This window comes from Rutidosis leptorrhynchoides, chromosome 4, assembly GCF_046630445.1.
Source record: "Rutidosis leptorrhynchoides isolate AG116_Rl617_1_P2 chromosome 4, CSIRO_AGI_Rlap_v1, whole genome shotgun sequence".
Classification (NCBI taxonomy): domain Eukaryota; kingdom Viridiplantae; phylum Streptophyta; class Magnoliopsida; order Asterales; family Asteraceae; genus Rutidosis; species Rutidosis leptorrhynchoides.
In genome coordinates, this window is record NC_092336.1 from 566,456,974 (window position 1) to 566,475,091 (window position 18,118).

Consider the following 18,118-nt stretch of genomic DNA (forward strand, 5'->3'; position numbering starts at 1 on the left):
TGAATTTAATAAAACAACCTTGCATTCTTTATTTAAAAATGATTTCCTATAAAGGAAATCTACTAAAATGTATAAGTTTAGAAAAACTATACAATAATACTTTAACCAAAAGTTGACCAAAATAAAGTCAACAAACAACCACTTTTTAATGTAACAAAATAGAATGCAAGTTAATGTTTAACAAAAGCTGCCATCATAAATATGCAGACTCTCTAAGCACAGCGGAAGCAATCAATCATGAACCTGAGAATAAAACATGCGAGTAACTGTCAACAAAAATGTTGAGTGAATTATAGGTTTAATATTGCAAACAATATTTAATTTAAACAATAAAAATTTATGTTTGAAAACATAAAAACTCCTTTTTGAACCACCAAATTATATGCTAGAAAACATATAATAAAACATTATTCCATTTTCCGTGAGCCACCTGGTAACCACTTAACCATTTATTTACCCTTGCCAAACACAATAAATAATATACACCGAACAAGTGTATCTACAACAAAATACGAAGTACTAAACATTCCGATTATAAATTGCTAGCGCGACTAGCTCGAAATGGGGTTGTCAAACCCGATAGATCTATCCATAGGATTCGCGTTCACCAGTAGAAACCAGTGATTACAGTTACCAGACTAGGGAATATTTTTGTTCAACTCACAATGAATAATTTAAACCAACTTCCACTTGTGTCCAAAATATAAAATAAATTGCATGTATTCTCATCCCAAAAGATTTAAAATAGAAAAATGGGACTATAACTCACCTTATTAGCAAACGAAGTAACCACACAATTATGCGAACAGCAAATGAAGTAAAGTGATCATGAATGATCACAACGCCGACCTATAAATAAAGCAGGTCGATATAAATAACTAACTTAGGTCAAGTCTTAGTATGATAGCTATTGTACATGTTGCAAGTAGACATAGAACAATACTCAACATGCATCGGTTTGATCGGAACAGCGTACGGACACACACTTTCTATTTCTAGAAAGTTTCTATTTTTAGCAGGTTTCCATTTTTGGAAAGTTTCTATTTTAGGAAAGTTTCTATTTTTGGAAAGTTTCTATTTTTGGAAAGTTTCTATTTTTGGAAAGTTTCCAAATTTAGAAAGTTTCTATTTTTAGAAAGTTTTAAGTTAGGAAAGTTTCCTTATTTAGAAAGTCAACAGAAGTCAACTGAAAGTCAAAGTCAACCGAAAGTCAACTCAAAAGTCAACCTTGGTCAAACATAGTCAACATTAATTTGAAAAGTGTAAATTATAATAATAACATAGGTTATAATGTTAATTTAAGTCAAAAGTGTATAATTATGTCTTAACATAAGTTTAATTAGATAAAATGAATTATTAAAGTTAATATAAGTTGAAATGTTATAATTAGTATAACATAAGTATTTAATTAATTAATTAAATATTAACCATATTATAAATATTATTAATAATAATAATCTTTAAATCATATCATATTTAAATCATATCATAAGTATTAAAAATTAATAATGAATTATTAATTATAGCATAAGTTTCTAATTAAAATTATTAAATCATAAGTATTTAATAATTAAATCATAATTAAATAATAATTAAGTCTTATAATAATTAAATAATTATTTAAACTTTATTATAAGTCTTAAAATAATATCCTCATAAAATAAATTTAATACTTATCATAAGTATTTTTCATTAATAATAAAAGTATTATTAATCATAAGTTTAATTAAAATGTTAATTAAATCATAAGTAATAATTAAATGATATAATAAATATATATCATAAGTCTTAAATGATAATAATTACTTCTTATATCATAAGTAATTAATGAATAATGAAAATCATTATTTTTATCATAAGTTTCAATATTTAACCATAAGTTTTAAGTTTAAAAGTTCATCGGGTCGTATCTTGAGCCCCGGGTGTCGGTTTCGGGCAAGCCACATATGCAACTCCACCTACTCAAACCACCCGACACAATTATGAACTCAAGAACACTCCAAGAACAGTCACCAAGTCGTGACTTACAGCCCTTAAACAATTTGTACCTTTAATCCGCTCAAAAACGTATTTTAGTCATAACGGGTGATCCGTGGCTCGGATTTCGATGACCCGAACATGAAAGTTCATCCCATCATCAATCCTAACACACTAGTACACCCTAAGGACTCCAAAAATGGTCACAAAGTCGGACCATAACTGAACCAATTCGTTTTCACCATTTAATCTTTACAAAACACCATTTTAATCATATCTTAAGCTCCGGGAATCGAAACGACATGAATCCGGAGTCTAAAATTAATGTCTTGATGAGAGGAACTCATCTAAACAATTTAATTTCACTTTTATATCAGTTACAAAACCAGAAATGAACGAATAAGCTGCTGTCCCAAAATAATCAAACCGAAAACATGTATAATCGAGTAATTCTACGCATACAAACAACAATACAATAACACATAATCATCATACTACTAATATAACATGTAAAATCAGAAAAATAAATGAAAAATTGAAAAGTTAGGGTTAGGGTTTATACCCTAATCAAGAATCGAAGAGTATGATCGTGTAGAGAAGAACGAGAGGAATCCGAATATGATAAAAGCCCTTTGATTTGCTTGCTTGATTGAAGAAGATGATGAGGATTATGGATGGTGGTGGCGACGGCACTCAAAGGAGAAAAGAGGGAGGAGAAAATGAATGAGAGAAATTAAGGGTTTTGAGAAAATGTTTAAAGTGTAAGTATTATCTCAAAATGAAACAAAATGTGGATATACCCCCTCCCCCTTGAATTTTCGGCTGAATATTGACTAGGGTGGGCCCTTTGTGGCCCAAATTTGATAAATGTCCAATAGCTTGTGGCCCGAATGCCCGAACGAAGCCCGAAACGCGAAAACACCGCTACGCGATTAAATATTCGGAGAGATAACGCACACGCGACAAATAAAATATATAAACACTATATATAATCATATGACATCAAAATATCATATTTAAAATAATTAGGACTTAAAAATCCCAAAAACTCGACCGTTGGTTTGAAAACCGAAAAGATTCGCCGGATGGAAATCCGCGAGACGTAGAAACGTATAAATTAAAATATGAATACAAATATTCATTTGACATATAATAATTAATATATTATTACAAAAATAATAATATAGGTCATAGAAATGACGTGGCACGAATAACAGTTAACGGTCGTTAAATAGTTAACGGTAAAAGATAACGGAAAAAGTAGGGTCGTTACAGTACCTTCCCGTTACGGAAATTTCGTCCCGAAATTTAAGCAGGTGCAGGGTTGACTCAGCATCTGGGAATAAATGCGGGTACTTCTGCTTCATTTAATCTTCACGCTCCCAAGTGAACTCGGGACCGCGTCGTTCCATCTAACTCGAACAATAGGAATTCTACTCTGTTTAAGAGTCTTAACCTTTCGATCCAGAATTTCAACAGGTTCCTCAATAAAACGTAGTTGCTTATCAACATGAAGTTCGTCAAGAGGAATTGTCTCATCGGCCTCGGCCAAACACTTCTTCAAATTCAATACATGAAAAACATCGTGAACAGCATTGAGTTCTTGTGGCAAAATTTTAAACGATAAGCCACGGGTCCAACTCTCTCAATGATCTCAAAAGGTCCATCAAAACGAGGATTCAACTTTCCCCTCTTACCAAAACGTATCACACCTTTCCAAGGTGATACTTTCAACACAACAAGATCACCGACCTGAAATTCAATATCATTCCTCTTCTTATTGGCATAGCTCTCTTTTTCCGGCTTCTGGCGGTTCTTAACCTTTCTTTAATCTGTCGATCTTCTCGGTAGTCTCATGAATAATTTATGGACCTGTGAGTTGAGCATCCCCAACCTCATTCCAACAAACAGGAGACCTACACTTTCTACCATACAGAGCTTCAAACAGTGCGGCTTTAATACTTGCATGATAACTTGGTGTTATAAGAAAATTTAGCCAACTGCAAGTATCTATCCCAATCATTGCCAAAATCTATTACGCATGCCCTCAACATGCCTTCCAACGTTTGGATAGTCCTTTCACTCTGACTATCCGACTGTGGATGATAAGCGGTGCTCATATCCAATTTAGTTCCTAAAGCATCTTGTAAGGACTGCCAAAACCTCGATGTAAATCGATTGTCTCGGTCCAAAATAGTCGATACGAGAACATCATGTCTCGAAACAATCTCCCTCAAATACAAACGAGCAAGCTCCTTCATTGAATCTGTTTCCTTAACTGGCAAGAAATGAGTTAACTTAGGGAGTCGGTCAACAATTACCCAAATGGTATCATAACCACCCACAACTCTCGGTAATTTCGTAATAAAGTCCATCGTAATACCTTCCCACTTCCACTCGGGGATTTCAGGTTGCACCAAAAGTCCAGACGGTTTATGATGTTCAGCTTTAACCTTAGCGCAGGTCAAACACTTAGCCACATACGTTGCCACATCAGCTTTCAAATTAGGCCACCAATACAGCTCCTTAAGATCATGATACATCTTTCCTGAACCAGGATGAATAGAGTACCTAGACTTATGAGCCTCATCTAAAACAAGTTTTCATAGATCACCGAACTTCGGAACCCAAAGGCATCCTGCAAAATACTGATTACCATCGGTTTGTACCTCTAACTGTTTACTCAAGCCTCGGACCTTCCCGTTACAAAATTTTCCTCCTTCAAGGCTTCTTGTTGAGCTGCAAGAATCTGCCTTGTGAGGTTTGTTCGAATGGTCATATTTAAGGCTCTAAACCTACGAGGTTCAACTCTCTCCTTTCGACTCAAAGCACCAGCCACAACATTGGCCTTTCCAGGACGATATAAAAGTTCGAAATCATAATCATTCATCGTCTCAACCCGTCATCGCTGCTTCATATTTAGCTGTTTTTGATCAAGAATATGTTGAAGACTCTTGTGATCAGTGTACACTGTACTTTTGACCCCATAAAGATAATGTCTCCAAATCTTAAGCGCAAACACAACATTCCCCAACTCCAAATCATGGGTTGTGTAATTCTGCTTGTAAATTTTCAACTGTCGTGACGCGTACGCAATAACTTTCTTTCGTTGCATCAAAACGCAACCAAAGCCTTGACGCGAAGCATCACAACAAACAACAAAATCATCATTACCCTCAGGTAGGGACAATATCGGAGCGGTAGTCAACTTCTTCTTCAAAATTTGAAAAGCAATCCCTTGTTCATCCTTCCGCTCATACTTCTTCCTCTTGTGCGTTAAAGCAGTAAGAGGTTTCGCTATACGAGAGAAATCTTGAATGAACCTTTTATAATAGCCTGCCAAACCTAGGAACCGGCGAATCTGAGTAGGAGTTTTCGGAATTTCCCACTTCTCAGTCGCCTCAACCTTAGCGGAATCAACTTGAATTCCCTTCTTACTAACAACGTGTCTAAGGAACCGAACTTCTTTCAACCAGAACGCACACTTAGAGAACTTAGCGTAAAGCTCTTCCGTTCTCAACAAATCAAGCACCGACTTCGGATGTTCTTCGTGTTCATGATCACTCTTGGAATAGGTAAGAATATCACCGATGAAAACGATAACGAACTTGTCCAGACAAGGTCTACACACACGGTTCATGAGGTCCATGACACAGCAGGTGCGTTAGTCAATCTGAACGGCATAACAAGAAATTCAAAGTGACCGTAACGGGTGCGAAAAGCAGTTTTCGAAACATCAGATTCTTTAACACGCAACTGATGATAGCTAGAACGAAGATCAATTTTTGAATAAACAGACGAACCTTGAAGCTGATCGAACAGATCATCAATTCTCAAAAAAAGGATAACGATTCTTAATAGTAAGCTTGTTTAACTCGCGATAATCAATACACAATTGGAACGAACCATCTTTCTTCTTATCAAACAAAACAGAAGCTCCCCAAGGAGACGAACTGGGACGAATGAAACATAGTCGCAACAATGAAGGGATAACTATATGGAGTAGTCACATCGGTGACATAGATATATAAGGCAATTCTCTCAAAGGAGATAACGAGGATCATGGTCTTCAAAGTAAATTTTCATTACATTCCCGAAAGGAATGCGTACGAAAGGTGTGATATTTCATCGAGAGTGAACTTCCTTGTACAACTAGCGAGGAAATCTATAATTCATCCATATTCTTAAATTTATGTGCGGATGAAAAGAACGCGAATCATGGGTTATAAAGAATGGCCGACTCCAGGTGAGATGAATCTCCAAAAATAATTTCGTGCACCCTAAAGTATCGAATCCTAGGATTGATGTTTACGAGGGTGTTGCGGTTGACAGCGAAAATTGAGAGTAGAAACTCCTCAAACGGTCTAGAGTAATATATCCATGATACCCATTATAACAACAGTTGGGGTAGAAACCCACCTAGCGCCTTTTCTATAATAGGGTGACCACCGAGTGTACCCCAGAAAGTTGATTTATCGGTCCGCGTTTCGGCCATGTCCAACCATAAGAGGGAAAATTTTATGGGCGCAAAGACTTTCCAACAAATTTTATAAAACCGGCATCCAAACTGGTGTAAGAACTTCTATCAATGAACTTAATGGTAAATTTCATCCTTAAATGGAGAATGAGAAGAACGGTGATCCAAACACTCTGTAGAGTAATGCGAAAATTCTAATGTAATCAATCAAAGAAGTTTTGAAAAAGCTTTAAACGTCTGATGTAACCCCATAAATGGAACGAAGCTCTTAGTAAATTTAGAAGTATGTACAACGTGTACCATTTTACGTAAAACAATTTGAGTTAACTAGACAACTCGACATGAGTGATTTTAAAATAATTTTGAAGGTACAATTTAGTGTATACTAGCCAAAATAGGTAAGGGTAAATTTATCCATTCGAATTCATACGTACATATATGATTTTATAATTAGTATACATGACAAAATATTTCATTACTTCTATTCGCCCATAAATCTCATGAGAACCGCCCAATTACACAAATGTGTAAAAATTTTAAATGAAAAGCAGGGTATCCGCATTACAAAGGTTACGAGTTGAAGTAAGACCGTTAAAGCTCGGGTGAAGGACTTGAATCGTCTTGCGACATCTAATCAATAAATGCTACGAGGTCATGAGAACCAATGAGTTAAATATTGTTTTGACTTTTATCAGGACACAAGTCCTTGGGTCAAAACTAGTCACGTGCGAAGCTGTCACTAACAAGCGAGTTATGAATGATAAAACATGGGGTAAGTAGTTCGGTTAAGACGAGTCTCTCGTATATCAACAAATAAGATAATGAGTATCTTCCTTACTCATGTAACAACGTTAGAATTTCCGAATGAGTGGTGTACAAATTTTCTTTGACTAACTTTCTATTCCTCATGTCACAATATTGAGACTTTTTATGAATTAACGTAATATAATCACGTTGGCCTGACGCCATTATATTTTCGTTAATTCATAGTTCCATTCCAATATCACTACATAAGGTCAGGACACGTGGTCAACCTCGAATTTCAACACAATTTCTCTAAAACAATTTCTTAACAATGTGCTAAGGATAGCACAAGAGACAAAGACATCGAAAGTAATGAATAGAAGTAACGATGACATAAAAATGTCTTTGAAGTACCAAGAATCTCTAAAAGTAAGAATGACGTTTTCCGTTTCAACAACCAAAGCACATAGGCACAACGGCACAAATGCACGTAATATAACAAAAATGTTATATACCTAAACATAATAGCTGACATTGAAATGCCGAGCATTTAGAAGTCAAGAATGACATCTCGCGTAATATAACTCAAACGTTATATACATAACCATAATAGATGACATAGAAATGCCGAGAATTCTAGAACACGTAATGTAACTTAAACGTTATATCAATAAACACTAATTATGACATAGAAATGTCGAGAATTCCAGAAGTCAAGAATGACACCCCCTCGGTTTCACTAACCGAGGTGTTCCTTTAAAAGATGAACTCGCATGAGTCGGAGAATACGTTTAAATCGGAATGGGAGTTCCTCCCGGATTCAGAATATAATAGAAATGTATGTATGATAACAATATACATACCAACACGACACAAATAATCACATATAATAATATATAATAGGCCGGGCTGTAGACTAGACTCACTAATGCACCCTATTGACCCGGGTAACGACATCAATGCAGCCTAATTCCCTACAACCAGAGCTCTGATACCAACTGTGACGACTCCGTCAAAACACTTAACGGCTCCGTCACTTGGTCCCACAGCTTGATCGAAACTCTATATGAATTTAATAAAACAACCTTGCATTCTTTATTTAAAAATGATTTCCTATAAAGGAAATCTACTAAAATGTATAAGTTTAGAAAAACTATACAATAATACTTTAACCAAAAGTTGACCAAAATAAAGTCAACAAACAACCACTTTTTAATGTAACAAAATAGAATGCAAGTTAATGTTTAACAAAAGCTGCCATCATAAATATGCAGACTCTCTAAGCACAGCGGAAGCAATCAATCATGAACCTGAGAATAAAACATGCGAGTAACTGTCAACAAAAATGTTGAGTGAATTATAGGTTTAATATTGCAAACAATATTTAATTTAAACAATAAAAATTTATGTTTGAAAACATAAAAACTCCTTTTTGAACCACCAAATTATATGCTAGAAAACATATAATAAAACATTATTCCATTTTCCGTGAGCCACCTGGTAACCACTTAACCATTTATTTACCCTTGCCAAACACAATAAATAATATACACCGAACAAGTGTATCTACAACAAAATACGAAGTACTAAACATTCCGATTATAAATTGCTAGCGCGACTAGCTCGAAATGGGGTTGTCAAACCCGATAGATCTATCCATAGGATTCGCGTTCACCAGTAGAAACCAGTGATTACAGTTACCAGACTAGGGAATATTTTTGTTCAACTCACAATGAATAATTTAAACCAACTTCCACTTGTGTCCAAAATATAAAATAAATTGCATGTATTCTCATCCCAAAAGATTTAAAATAGAAAAATGGGACTATAACTCACCTTATTAGCAAACGAAGTAACCACACAATTATGCGAACAGCAAATGAAGTAAAGTGATCATGAATGATCACAACGCCGACCTATAAATAAAGCAGGTCGATATAAATAACTAACTTAGGTCAAGTCTTAGTATGATAGCTATTGTACATGTTGCAAGTAGACATAGAACAATACTCAACATGCATCGGTTTGATCGGAACAGCGTACGGACACACACTTTCTATTTCTAGAAAGTTTCTATTTTTAGCAGGTTTCCATTTTTGGAAAGTTTCTATTTTAGGAAAGTTTCTATTTTTGGAAAGTTTCTATTTTTGGAAAGTTTCTATTTTTGGAAAGTTTCCAAATTTAGAAAGTTTCTATTTTTAGAAAGTTTTAAGTTAGGAAAGTTTCCTTATTTAGAAAGTCAACAGAAGTCAACTGAAAGTCAAAGTCAACCGAAAGTCAACTCAAAAGTCAACCTTGGTCAAACATAGTCAACATTAATTTGAAAAGTGTAAATTATAATAATAACATAGGTTATAATGTTAATTTAAGTCAAAAGTGTATAATTATGTCTTAACATAAGTTTAATTAGATAAAATGAATTATTAAAGTTAATATAAGTTGAAATGTTATAATTAGTATAACATAAGTATTTAATTAATTAATTAAATATTAACCATATTATAAATATTATTAATAATAATAATCTTTAAATCATATCATATTTAAATCATATCATAAGTATTAAAAATTAATAATGAATTATTAATTATAGCATAAGTTTCTAATTAAAATTATTAAATCATAAGTATTTAATAATTAAATCATAATTAAATAATAATTAAGTCTTATAATAATTAAATAATTATTTAAACTTTATTATAAGTCTTAAAATAATATCCTCATAAAATAAATTTAATACTTATCATAAGTATTTTTCATTAATAATAAAAGTATTATTAATCATAAGTTTAATTAAAATGTTAATTAAATCATAAGTAATAATTAAATGATATAATAAATATATATCATAAGTCTTAAATGATAATAATTACTTCTTATATCATAAGTAATTAATGAATAATGAAAATCATTATTTTTATCATAAGTTTCAATATTTAACCATAAGTTTTAAGTTTAAAAGTTCATCGGGTCGTATCTTGAGCCCCGGGTGTCGGTTTCGGGCAAGCCACATATGCAACTCCACCTACTCAAACCACCCGACACAATTATGAACTCAAGAACACTCCAAGAACAGTCACCAAGTCGTGACTTACAGCCCTTAAACAATTTGTACCTTTAATCCGCTCAAAAACGTATTTTAGTCATAACGGGTGATCCGTGGCTCGGATTTCGATGACCCGAACATGAAAGTTCATCCCATCATCAATCCTAACACACTAGTACACCCTAAGGACTCCAAAAATGGTCACAAAGTCGGACCATAACTGAACCAATTCGTTTTCACCATTTAATCTTTACAAAACACCATTTTAATCATATCTTAAGCTCCGGGAATCGAAACGACATGAATCCGGAGTCTAAAATTAATGTCTTGATGAGAGGAACTCATCTAAACAATTTAATTTCACTTTTATATCAGTTACAAAACCAGAAATGAACGAATAAGCTGCTGTCCCAAAATAATCAAACCGAAAACATGTATAATCGAGTAATTCTACGCATACAAACAACAATACAATAACACATAATCATCATACTACTAATATAACATGTAAAATCAGAAAAATAAATGAAAAATTGAAAAGTTAGGGTTAGGGTTTATACCCTAATCAAGAATCGAAGAGTATGATCGTGTAGAGAAGAACGAGAGGAATCCGAATATGATAAAAGCCCTTTGATTTGCTTGCTTGATTGAAGAAGATGATGAGGATTATGGATGGTGGTGGCGACGGCACTCAAAGGAGAAAAGAGGGAGGAGAAAATGAATGAGAGAAATTAAGGGTTTTGAGAAAATGTTTAAAGTGTAAGTATTATCTCAAAATGAAACAAAATGTGGATATACCCCCTCCCCCTTGAATTTTCGGCTGAATATTGACTAGGGTGGGCCCTTTGTGGCCCAAATTTGATAAATGTCCAATAGCTTGTGGCCCGAATGCCCGAACGAAGCCCGAAACGCGAAAACACCGCTACGCGATTAAATATTCGGAGAGATAACGCACACGCGACAAATAAAATATATAAACACTATATATAATCATATGACATCAAAATATCATATTTAAAATAATTAGGACTTAAAAATCCCAAAAACTCGACCGTTGGTTTGAAAACCGAAAAGATTCGCCGGATGGAAATCCGCGAGACGTAGAAACGTATAAATTAAAATATGAATACAAATATTCATTTGACATATAATAATTAATATATTATTACAAAAATAATAATATAGGTCATAGAAATGACGTGGCACGAATAACAGTTAACGGTCGTTAAATAGTTAACGGTAAAAGATAACGGAAAAAGTAGGGTCGTTACATAACGCTACCACCGAAACCGGTGGCGTGTCACAGACGCAGACTTCCACACCAGTTTCCAACCCGGAGCCGATATCTGTTGCGCCACCGGTGCCGCAAAAAGGGGAAAAATGCTACAGCACTGCCACGTTTCTGGTGACCCCTGGTGGCAACAAAATACCGAAAAGCGCTAGGGAAATTGCCGAGAGGAATTTGGATAGTTTCCAACACGAACCCAGTCAGGGTGGGTATTATTTCAATCCTGATAATAACGTTAACACTTCACCAAGGTCCGCTAATAAAAGTTATTGTTTCAGGGGGTCAGACCAATTGATAAGGCTAAAAAGGAACATATATTTCATAGCAAAATCCCCCAAGAAAGACAAGATTTTAGTTGCAATTGTTCCATTTTCGAGTAATATTCGTTTATTTTAAATAAGTGCGAAGACAAAAGACGAAAACGAAGATTTGAAGACGCAAAGGTCCAAAAAGCTCAAAAGTACAAGATACAATCAAAAAGGTTCAAATTATTGATGAAGAACGTCTAAAAATGACAAGAGTACAAGTTACAAAATGCAAAGTACACGATATAAAATTGTACGAAAGGGCGTTCGAAAATCCGGAACCGAGGCATGAACCAACTTTCAGCGCTCGACGCAACGGTGTAAAAATTACGAGTCAACTATGCACAAGAATAAAATATAATATTTAAATAATTCATAATAAGAATAATATTAAATAATAAAAAGTTGTTAATTGAGCATAGTTCAGGGGTCGTAAATGAAAATTTCAATTCTAATTTCGCTATAAAAGCGATGATTTACGATCAATTTGAGGAGACTTTTTTTTCGATCATTTTTTCTATCTTTTTCTTACTTTTCTATATCAAATATCAATATCTATATTTATAATTCTCTATCATAATGTTAATGTAATCAGATATAACAATAATCTTAATTTTAATTTTAAATTATGATAATAATAAGATTTATGATAGAGATCGTTTGAGTGTGTAAGTCGAAATTCTGTCCGTGTAACGCTACGCTATTTTTAATCATTGTAAGTTATGTTCAACCTTTTTACATTAATGTCTCGTAGCTAAGTCGTTATTATGCTTATTTAAAATGAAGTACTCATGATGTTGGGCTAATTACTAAAATTGGGTTATTGAACTTTGGACCATAATTAAGGTTTGGGCAAAAGACCGACACTTGTGGAAATTGGATTATTGACTATTAATAGATGGGGGGTATTGTCTAATTGAGTGACAACTCATTGGAGTCTGTCGAACCTATCTTCAAATTAATTAACCTAATAATTAATAATGATTATGGTTATCCTATTTAGTGACGTTCATATGGAATCTGTTATAATCATTTAATTAATCAATTGGGTTGGGTAATTGATTATTCATTCTGATCAAGTGGATGAATTAATATTCATAAACTAATTAAAACAGGGGTGGATTACATACATTGATAACTGGTGTAATTGTTGACAGAAGTGATAACTGCGTCACAGTTTAAATCCTTAATCAGTTGGAATATTTGACTTCGGGTATAAGGGTAATTTGACGAGGATACTCGCACTTTATATTTATGACCGATGGACTATTATGGACAAAAACCAGATAGACGTATCAAATAAACCAGGACAAAGGACAATTAACCCATGGTAATAAATTAAAATCAACACGTCAAACATCATGATTACGGAAGTTTAAATAAGCATAATTCTTTTATTATATTTCTCATCGTATCTTTATTTACTGTCATTTTATTACTCGCAATTTTATTTACTGTCATTTTATTTATTGTCATTATTTTACGCACTTTAATTATCGTCATTTATCTTTGCGCTTAAAATATAGAATCGACAAACTGGTCATTAAACGGTAAAACCCCCCTTTTATAATAATATTACTACTTATATAATTATATATATTTTGTATAAATATAGTTGTTAAAAATATAGTAAGTATCACCAGCTCCCTGTGGAACGAACCGGACTTACTAAAAACTACACTACTCTACGATTAGGTACACTGCCTATAGTGTTGTAGCAAGATTTAGGTATATCCCACTCTATAAATAATTAAAACTTGTGTCATATTTTGTAGTATTTTGTATTAAAAATAATACTATTTCGTACCCTCACGCTACATCATCAAGTTTTTGGCGCCGCTGCCGGGGAGCACTAAAACGCTATATTTTTAATTTATATTTGCAAAAATATAAAAAAAAAAAACGTAAAAAATAAAAATAAAAAACGTAAAAAAAAAAAAAACGCAAAAAAAAAAAAAAAACAAAAACGTAAAAAAAAAAAAAAAACGTAAAAAAAAAAAAAAAAACGTAAAAAAAAAACGTAAAAAAAAAAAAATTATTTTAAGTTTTATTACCTTTAGATTTTTAGACTCAGTCACAACTTTTAGTATTAAGTTTAGTTTTGCCATAGTTATTTTCATTTTTAGATTTTTAGGCTTTGCCGTAAAATCTCTTAAGTACTTATTCCTTAGACTAAGTTTTAGGTGCTTTAGAATTTTGCGACGCCATTTTTCGCGCTATTTTCTTATTTTTATTTTTCGACGCGTTTACCTATGTATCAATTACAATTCCAATTAGTGATCTCCATTTGTAGCTTTAATTTTAAGATAGTGATCGTTATAAGGTTGGATTAACCGCGTGTTTACAAACCACTCTTCGTCTTTTTCATTTTTCGACACTTTTCGACGCGCACTCTTTTTCTCTCTTATTTCTCGCCATTCTAGTTTTTAGGACTTAGATTTTTTTTTCTACTTCTTCTCTAAATTTCTTAAAATTACGAAAATTTATTTTAAGTGGTTAAATTGATAGACATCAAAATTTTCTGGTTCGTAGTAATAGTTGGATTTGTACGTGGACCGGGTTATTGGAGCCAAACAGTACTCAATTATATTGAGACCAAACGAATCCTGCCCCTCTGCTGCATCTTTTGGCTATTCGAAACGTGGGCAAAATCAGAAAAGTCTATTGATTGGATAACTTATATAATTTTTCTTTCCTTTTTAAAAACTAATAGGATATTCAGTGAATGCACCGAGCAAGACGTTCACCGCCGGTCATACGTTCACCACCTGTAACTCGATCAAGACATCGTTTAACAAATATCGCCGCCGTTGATTTTTCTTTAGAATCGTCATCTAGTCGACCAAGTACTCCAAATCAAATTTCCGATAATCCATCTTTTGAACCCGATTTCACAACTAAGAACCCGGAAGATATTCAAGGACAATTCCAAGATCCTGAACCCCAAACCGTTAAATCAGAATCCTCTAGTGATTCGGATACAACAAATCCAATCATGGAAAATCTAGAACCTCTAAGTATGGAAGAACGAATGAGAGCTAAGCGCACTGGCCAAGGTCACGCCATTATTAAACCAGAAGTTAATGCTCCAGATTATGAAATTAAAGGACAAATCCTACACATGGTAACTAATCAGTGCCAATATAGTGGTACGCCAAAAGAAGATCCCAACGAACATCTTCGTACCTTTAATAGGATCTGTACACTATTCAAAATCCGAGAAGTAGAAGACGAACAAATCTATCTCATGTTGTTTCCCTGGACTTTAAAGGGAGAAGCCAAAGATTGGTTAGAATCGTTACCTGAAGGGGCGATTGATACATGGGATGTTTTAGTTGAAAAATTTCTTAAACAATTCTTTCCGGCATCTAAAGCCGTGAGACTTCAAGGAGAAATTGTTACGTTCACACAAAAGCCAAATGAAACATTATATGAGGCGTGGACAAGATTCGGAAGGATGTTGAGAGGATGTCCTCAACACGGTTTAGACACTTATCAAATAGTACAAATATTCTACCAAGGTGTCAACGTTGCTACACGGAAAGACATCGACATAACAGCTGGTGGTTCAATTATGAAGAAAACCGCAACTGAAGCTTACAAAATTATTGATAACACAGCATCCCACTCACATGAGTGGCACTAAGAAAAAGATATCTTTCGATCATCTAAAGCGGCTAGAGCTGATTCTAGCCATGACTTTGATTCCGTTTCCGCAAAAATAGATGCTTTCGAAAGACGAATGGAAAAGATGAATAAAGATATTCACGCAATACGAATCAGTTGTGAGCTATGCGGTGGACCACACTTATTGAAAGATTGTCACATTGAACCAACATTGGAACAACGAGAGAATGTTTCCTATATGAACCAAAGGCCTGGAAATAATTATCAAAATAATTATCAACCGCCAAAGCTAAACTTCAATCGAAATCAAAACATTCTTTACAATCCAAAAGGACCCGAAAATAACTGGTACAACCAACAAGGTCCGAATAACCAACCGACTCAAAACAACACTTTCAATCAACAAAGACCTAGCTTATATAAACCACCACAACAACCCGAAGAGAAAAAGCCAAATCTAGAAGAAATGATGGCAAAGCTAGTTGAATCTCAAACACAATTTATTACATCTCAAACCCAAACGAATGAGAGGTTTGATCAGTCATTAAGAACTCAACAAGCTTCCATTTTGAATCTAGAAAAACACGTAGGTACTCTTGCTAGCATGATGAGTGAAAGGGAACAAGGAAAGCTACCGAGTAATACTGAAGTAAACCCTCGGAATGAGAATGTTAATATGGTGTCAACGAATTCTGAAAAACCAGCACCAGAAGATGGGAAGGTTTTAGATGTGAGTAACAATGAAGAAGTTACACCACCACCACCACCACCCGAGTATGTAAAGCCAGTGGTGACACCATACAAACCACCCATCCCGTTTCCAAGAAAAGGAGTTGAGTATGAGCAAGTAATAAGTAATAAAGATTGTGATACTTCTGGAAAGAAGAAGAAGAAAAAGAATAAGAAAGTACAAGAAACAAAAGCCGTAGAAGTAAACCCGGTGAATACAGTTCCACCAAAACCTCCACCTAGGGTAGGTGATCCGGGTGAATTTATTGTTCCTTGTCTACTTAGTGATTGTGTCATGTATAATGCACTAGCAGATTTAGGTGCAAGTGTGAGTGTTATGTCTCTTTCATTATATAAGAGATTAGGAGTAGGTGAGTTAAGTCCAACGGATATGAGTGTTCGACTCTTTGATCAAACCATTAAGCACCCAGTTGGAATTGCTGACAACCTACCCATTCAAGTAGGTAATTTAACCTTTCTAGTCGAATTCATTGTCATTGACATAGAAGAGGACCCAAACATTCCTCTAATTTTAGGTCGACCATTCTTAGCGTCCACCGGGGCGTTCTTTGATGTAAGAAACGGTAGAATGACACTTAGTAGTGGTGACAAATCGATCACCTTTATGATTCGAAAGTCTAAATCTCCACCACCCAAAACCGTTGAACCAGCAAAAACGATTGGTAAGAACCATGTTGTTTTACCAACTCCAACGGTAGTGCTTAACAATAATAAAACGCCTAAGTGTGGGGAAAATGAAGTAACACCTAATGATGACATGATAACAAAGAACCCCGTTGTTGATAAGAAATTAAATTACCCCGTTATTAATAGTTCAATGAAGAAACTTATTAAACGGATTCGCGATGCTATAACCAAGGGGAACTTTAAGTTATGTAACCGGTTAGTATCCAATCTATCGCCTAAAGAAAAGGTGAAGCTAGTTGAAATTGTGGATATTACACAGGAATCCGACCAATGGCTTAAAGAGAAAGTCACAGATATGCAAGTTGATTATGGACCAAGAGAAATTGACGATGAAGTTAATCACAATTTTGACACCACAGCTACCTAAGTGTGGGGAGATTCAAGTGTTCTAAAAAGAAAATGCTATCTAGAGTTAGTTGTTCTGTTCTCGTGTAGTTCCGAGAATGGAATCCGAGTGGTCTTTTCCACTAGCAGACACTAAAGAACTAGTTTTCTCCCTCCATTCTGAATTTTTGTTTTGTAGGTTTTATATAAAATTAATATGTTTTTTTTTAATTTAAGTTTTGTGTGAATTTTAAAAACAAAATTTACTTTAATTCATTAAGTTGAAAAAAATGATTTCTAAAATTCGTCGTGAGTTGAAGACTAGGTCATTAAGCCGAAATTACTTTACCCGAGGGCGGGGCGACAAATTTTGTTATCATTATTTTTAATTTTATTGATTTAAAGTATGCCAAAAATATTATACTTTATAAATTTTTGAAAAGTGGGGTTATAAACCAAACTTCAAATATATATATATATATATATATATATATATATATATATATATATATATATATGTTTGTATTTTATCTTATGTACAAAACAGGGTAAAACAACGCACTTTCAAAGACTGTCATTAAAGTTCAGCAAAAGGTACTAATTTTGACGACAAGACGCAAAACAACAAATATGATATAACAAATGAAGGAATGAACGATGAGGCGCCATCTATCATTCGACGAGCTTTGTAATTACAAACTCGGTATTTTTAATCACTTTTCTACGCTAATCACCCTCATGAATTTAAATTATAGTCTGATTTCATGCAAATGAGGGCATTGCATGATCTTAAGTGTGGGGAAGGGTTATAAATTCTCTCAGGTTTATACTTGGTTTATTTGCCAAATTTTGTGAAAATTTGAAAAATTTTCAATTAAATGAAGTCAAAATCA

General features: G+C 33.9%; 1 non-coding gene across 1 annotated transcript; it reads right to left on the reverse strand.

Annotated features, from left to right (window-relative positions):
• Positions 1–15,216: 15,216 nt before the first annotated feature.
• LOC139846182 (small nucleolar RNA R71) lies at positions 15,217–15,323 on the reverse strand. The gene has a single exon (XR_011758918.1). It is a non-coding gene; the product is annotated as a small nucleolar RNA R71 (small nucleolar RNA).
• Positions 15,324–18,118: the final 2,795 nt, after the last annotated feature.